Source organism: Rattus norvegicus, chromosome 16 (genome assembly GCF_021556685.1).
Source record: "Rattus norvegicus strain SHRSP/BbbUtx chromosome 16, alternate assembly SHRSP_T2T, whole genome shotgun sequence".
Classification (NCBI taxonomy): domain Eukaryota; kingdom Metazoa; phylum Chordata; class Mammalia; order Rodentia; family Muridae; genus Rattus; species Rattus norvegicus.
Window position 1 is genome coordinate 5,883,102 of NC_141549.1, and position 6,000 is coordinate 5,889,101.

At 56.1% G+C, this 6,000-nt stretch overlaps 1 protein-coding gene across 4 annotated transcripts in view; it reads right to left on the bottom strand.

The window, feature by feature from the left end:
- Prkcd (protein kinase C, delta) overlaps window positions 1–5,269 on the bottom strand; it is a 30,118-nt gene extending 24,849 nt beyond the window's left edge. For 2 of the 4 annotated variants that reach the window (XM_087587454.1, XM_087587453.1), the window contains exons 1-2: window positions 5,041–5,250; window positions 4,663–4,951 (exon numbers count right to left, since the gene is read on the bottom strand). The gene's annotated coding sequence lies outside the window, so the exon portion shown is untranslated. 4 annotated transcript variants of the gene reach the window in all.
- Between the last annotated feature and the right edge of the window lie 731 nt (window positions 5,270–6,000).

Here is a 6,000-nt window from a genome sequence, read left to right on the forward strand (position 1 = left end):
GATCTTACCTACACTTGGAACTTCATTGTCAGGTGACAGACTCTGGTTGCCAGAGTGGGTAATGATCCCATCTGACCTAGCACGGGCACAACGTGACGTGTGTGGACATTCGCAGAAAGAAGCCTCTGCATGAGGGTTTGAGTGTGTTCCTTGAGGAGATGCATGTGGACAACTGTGTGCTCATGTGTAGGCGGTGCGTGCCTGAGGTGAGAATGTCTGGTGCGGCTTGGCTTTGTCTCCCTGTGTGGGCACGTGCATGTCTCTGCCAGGCAGCCAGGTGATGTTTGAGTTTTGCAGTAGGCAGGCTCCAAAGCTAATGAAACTGAGGCTAAGTGATGGGTAGAGCTGGCTTCTCCGACCTCAGGTAACTGAGAAGCCCAAGCAGATCAAGTCCTCCCCTCCAGGATTGGGTAGGTGAACAGACAGAAGACCCAGTGAAGATCCTGACCTTGCCCCACCCGAACTGGAGTGAGAACCTCCTCCCTCACTACACTGAGGAAACTTCAAACGCCCCCACACTAACTGTAGCTAAGGAATGGGGCCGAACAGGGAGATTCCTGGAGAGAGACCATCCTTGCCAGCTTGTTCCAACACTCCCCTGATTCCAGCACACACACACATACCCCCATACACACATACATGCATGTGTGTGTGTCACACATACAGACCTCTGCTCACTGGGGCTCCTCTAGTCACACACACTACTTCCTTCCTCCCTCCCTCCTTTCTGTCTCTTCTGTCTTTCTTTTTTCGTTTATTTTGGGTGCTGGGGTTTCTACCAGGGCTTCACACACCCACAAAGCTACAGCACCTGACTCACGGGACTTTATTGCAATAGGGGCTCAGAAAAGCAAGGCTGGCCCCACCCCACAGGGGGCACTGAATCAGGAGACTGAGGAGATGGGGACCACCCAGTCCTTCTGGGAGACTCCACTCTATTCCCAAGCCAGCATTCCGCCCACCATGGGGCACAGGTGAGCCTGTTGCCTTGTGAGAGGAGGGCAGTTTGAGGAACCAAGGAAAAGCTTACACCTCCTCCCTAACCCCTGGTTTGCATATTATCTCCCTCCAACTGACCAAACTGACCCAAACCAGTATCATCCCTGCTTCACCCACAGAGGACTGTCTGGTTCCAGTCTTCTGAGCTCCAGGGGAGAAGCCACAAGCAGGTATCAGGCAGGAAGTCCTTTATGGATAAAAAGCAAAGGGCTCCTCCCCTGAACACTGTTTTACGGCCAGAATGTACTGGGATCCAGCCAGTCCCACTGGAAGCCAACGAGTCTCGAAGAGGAAAGGCGCCCTGGCTCATTGCCCATCTGCCTGAGATGACCTATCCTACCTGGGCCTCCCAGCTCCTGCTCATCTTGGCCCCTGCTGTGCTGCGGCTACTCACTAACCACCACAAGTCAGTGGGCCTAACGCCCTTGCCTGGGCCAATTCCCAGCAGACCTGTAGGAACAGGAGAAAACAGCTGAGCTGGGAAGCACAGCCAGCCCAGGCCCCGCACCAGCCTCCACACTGCCAGCCCAGGCCAGCTCAGCTCTGATGGGCGAAAGGAAGTAGGGCTCCCTGGACTTGACTCTCTCTTCTAAGGATGGCCGTTAGGCCCAAATTCTCTTGGGAACCAGCTATGTATCCCCTTGATGTTAGGGTCAGAACGCTGTGTCCTTGCCCTTAGAATGACCTGTCTAGGATGGTAAGAAGACCATGGGTATGGTGGGGAGTGGGGGGTGGGGTGGCTGGTGGAGGGTGAAGAATACTTGGTCTGACCAAAATTGCAGAGAATGATCAAGCACCAACCTCAGACAATTCCTGTGTGTGTGTGTGTGTGTGTGTGTGTGTGTGTGTGTGTGTGTGTGTGTGTGTGTGTGATGTAACCCAGTAACCCAGGCTGGCTTCAAGTTGTAAACTGGGAGAGCCTTTTTTTGAGACTGGTCTCTCTGTGCATCCCTGACTGAGAGATCCCCTTCCTCTCCCTCCTGGGTGCTGGGATTAAAGGCCTGTGTGGCTAGGCCCAGTTCTAAGCCTATGTTTTATGTGGAGAAAATTGTTACTGCTCCACTGCTAAGGTGACTCTGAGGCTTCAAGATGTGTCCTGCCAGACACATCTTCTGAGCTAGAGTCACAGGGATAGGAAGGGATGGACAGGATATAGTGGAACACACCTGTAAGCCTAGCTGCTCAGAAGCTGAGGCATAAAAAAAAAAAAAAATGAATGTTCAAGGCTAGCCTGGGCTACATGGAAAGTTCAAGGCCAGCCTGAGCAACCTAATGAGACTTTGTCTCAAAAATTTAAAAGAGAGAGAGAGAGAGAGAGTTTAAGATGTAGTTTAGTGGTGCTTCTAAGTAAGGCCTTGGGTTCGATCTTTAGTGCCACAAAAAAACAAGAGAGAGGAAAGAGTAACAGATGCATGGTGACTCATCTTCATCCTTGTTTTATAGATTCTCACATTACTGTTGCACCATTATACAGCTGAGAACACAGAGGCCTAGAGATATCCTGAACAGAAGGAATGGCAAAAGCAGCATAGTGCACTGGCCTAGGTATCCTGGCATTTCCACAGGCTGGGTCTCCTCAAAAGGCCCCAATCGCCCAGCTAGAGACCCATTGCTACTTCCTGGACACAGCAGCAGCCTCGGGCTTTATCTTTCCATCGTCCTTCAAATTATTTCTAGCTTAAATTTAAACTCCAATTAGCTGTGCCAGGTAAACGGTGTCAGAGCCCAGCAGGAGTCACAGTTCTGAGTCACCCCCACACCTCCCATCACAGCTACAGAGACTGGGGGGCCGGCTGGGTGGGGCTGAGCAGGGCTGGGTCCTGACACTCTACGAAGAAGCCCTCCTTGCAAGCAGCCTAGTCAGGGAGACAGGAGAGGCAACCTATTGGGAACTCCCTAGGTTTTCACTCATCCCAGATTCCAGGATGGGACACACAGCCAGGAACGAGCCCCGCATGCACAGCCCTCTCAGTGTGGCCAACACTGCTGAGGAGCCACTGTCCTCGGAGTCTTCACTTTCTCAGCCACACAGGCTGGGCATGGGACTCTGGCTCCTAAAGGGCATGGTAAGTGACTCCACTGCTTTTTTTGGTCTAGAACCTGAGTTCTCAATCAGACCATTATAACCCCAGGTCTTGTCCCTAGCGTTCCCCATCTCCTCAGGAGTCAGGGCCGGGTTTGTGCATGCCAAGCACACACCCAGTGCCTCCTGCACACTCATAAAAACATGCAGAGCCAGGTATCACCTTCCCTCCTCACCTCTTATCACACCCCTCCTGTTGCTATTACCTACACTGAGCCTCTCTGTTACCCACAACCACCATCACTCCATCACTTCTCAATACACACCCGCAGTTTCATACAGTCAGACTGTGAGTCTCCTACCAGTCACCCTCTCCCACCAGAGTTCTACACTGCAGTGTCACCTTCCACACAGCCCTGTCATATACCTGAGCCTTTACAATAGCATACAAAGATACTGTCACACACACACACGCACACACACACACACACACACACACACACACACACACACACCAGCTGCCCTTTGCTGGCCTGTTCACCACACCCCAGTCTAATCCATACCAGGAATGAGGAAACCCAGTCCCCTCCCCTCTGTACCTGATCAGCTTGGTCACAGAAGATCAGCAGCGGAAGAAGATGAACCACTTACACACTCACAAGCCTAGGGGGTTGGCACACCAATAGTGTGGGCTCCCACAGTTAAAGGACTCATGGTCATTGTGATAGAGTGCACAGACTTTTGGGACACACAGGGATGCGGATACATAAGCAGGTCAAAGCACAAAAATGTAGAGGGGAAGCCAGTGACAAGACATGATGTATATGAAGTTGGATGTGGCACACATCGAGCCTCAGAACACACAGACAGCCATATAAGTACAAGCAAGTCACACATGAAAAAGGACACATTCACTGGGGAAGTCCCACTATGACAAACATTACACAAGGAGACAAGATACACACCATACCCACAGGTCCTACACCGATACTACGACAACAGAAGCCAAACTTCTCCAAGGGCTCAGGGTAGGGGCCAAAGGAAAAAGGAATCTCCCCCACTCATTCTAAATCCTACAGGTTTGAGTGGAGTACTTAATGAGGATCGCTCCTCTCCCCTCCCCTGTACTGAGGGAGTTGGGGAAGTGGGAGCAGTTGTGAGGGGCCTCCTTCTCCACTGCCAGCCAGCAGGGCACTCCCGTCACTGCTGTCCTTGTCACCTTACTGGGCCCCCAGAGCGGGTGGCGTCTCTCCTGCGGGTCAGAGACTGACAGCACCAGGCAGAGGCTACCCGGGGAAGGGGCTCAGAGGATCCGAGAGGACGGGGGAATGGTGGAGGCTGGAGCCACGCCCAGCACAGAGACAGATGCAAGGAAAGCCAAGAAAGACACCGAGACAGAAAGAAGAGATAGGACGAGGAGGCGGCGCCGCCAGAGTCCGCCCGCCTGGGACCCAAGCACTGGAGGCTAAGGAGACCGGCGGCCGGGCCTCCGCCCGGTGGTGAAAAGGAACCGAGACTGGACTGGCAGGGGCGGGCGAGCGTGGGCTGGGGGTGCGGCTCCGGGAGGACTGGGTTGAGGGGGCGGCGGGTCTGGTGGGGGTGGGGAGATGGAGTACACGGACGACGAGGAGCAAACGGACCTGGCCTGGGAGCAGAGGATCAGGCAAGAGGGGGTGGGGGCCGACGAACGTGCAGAGGCCCCAGGGAGATTCGAGAAGATCGGACGACCCTCGGCGGGGCTGAGGACACACAGCGGGGTAAAGATGCTGGGAGTAGTCGGGCCTGGGCTCCAGCCGTCGAAGAGAGGGTCAGACGGACCAGAGTACCGAGGCAACCGCGGGTCTCTGTGCTCGGCGGGACTTTGGCTGCTCGTGGCTCAGTTTCTCAGTTTCAGAACCCGGAGTCGGAGAAGGAAGGGGGGAAAGGAGGCTACGGGCGAGAGAAAGCGGGGGGTGGGGGAAGGCCTCTGCGCCCTCGAGTTAACTCGGACCCCGCGCCTGGGCCCAGCTCTCACTCACCTCTCGACGCAGGGCCAGACACCAGGGGTCCCGGCGGGCCCGGGTCCGTCTCGTGGCGCGGCTCTCCCGGATGCGCGTGGACGGGGAGGTCGACACGAGTCTGATCAGGACGGGCCCGGAGGCCAGTGGGGACCTCCCGGGTCCCGGCAAGAAGGGTAGATGTTCAGGGGCCGCTCGCGGGATCCCCGCGGCCGCCGCCTCCTGTTCTGGCGCCGCGGCACACGGAAGTGCGAGGGGGCGGGACTGCGCGACCTCACCCAGGTGCCGGCCCCGGTCCCGCCCCCACTCAGGATCCGCCCCACGGGCGCCCGCCCCTTCGAAGCTCCGCCCACGAAAGCTGGGGGTCCGGCACGTCTCAACCTCTTTCAGTTGCAGGTTCTTTGGTCCCCAGGTCTGTTACCCGTCTCTGGCTCTTGTGGTGCCTCGCCTGCCAGTGGCACGCAGGTCACCCCTCCTCAGGGGACTGTTTTATAGAGGAGGACTCCGAGGCCAAGTCGGGGGGCACAGCACACACAATGGAGCCCAGGAGGCAGCGGCGGGGCTTCCCCAACTACTTGCGCCCACGCCCGGGACTCCCCACTGGCCAGCTGGCCTGCCTCGCCTGGCCTCATTCCTCTTCCTGCTGGCTTGTGCAGAGCCATGGACGGGCTCAGTGCCCGCCGCCAGGCCTGCCGGTTCCAGCCCTGCCGGAGAGAAGGAGCTGGGAGGTCTCCAGGGCGAGAGGCTCTAGCCAGTCTGTCTCAGCACTGCCCCCATCTTCACACCCTTTTCCTGTGCCCACCATTAGAGCTCCGCTCGATCAGTCAGGCGCATAAAAGGAATTTGATTGTCAGCTGTAACTCATTCACTCATTAAGGGTCCCCTGGGCCCAAAGTCTGAGCACCAAATGGGATCCAGGGCGTCCATTCTTCTGTCCCCAAAGCCCAGAACGCTAAGCTGTTGCATTATAGTTACCCAAAG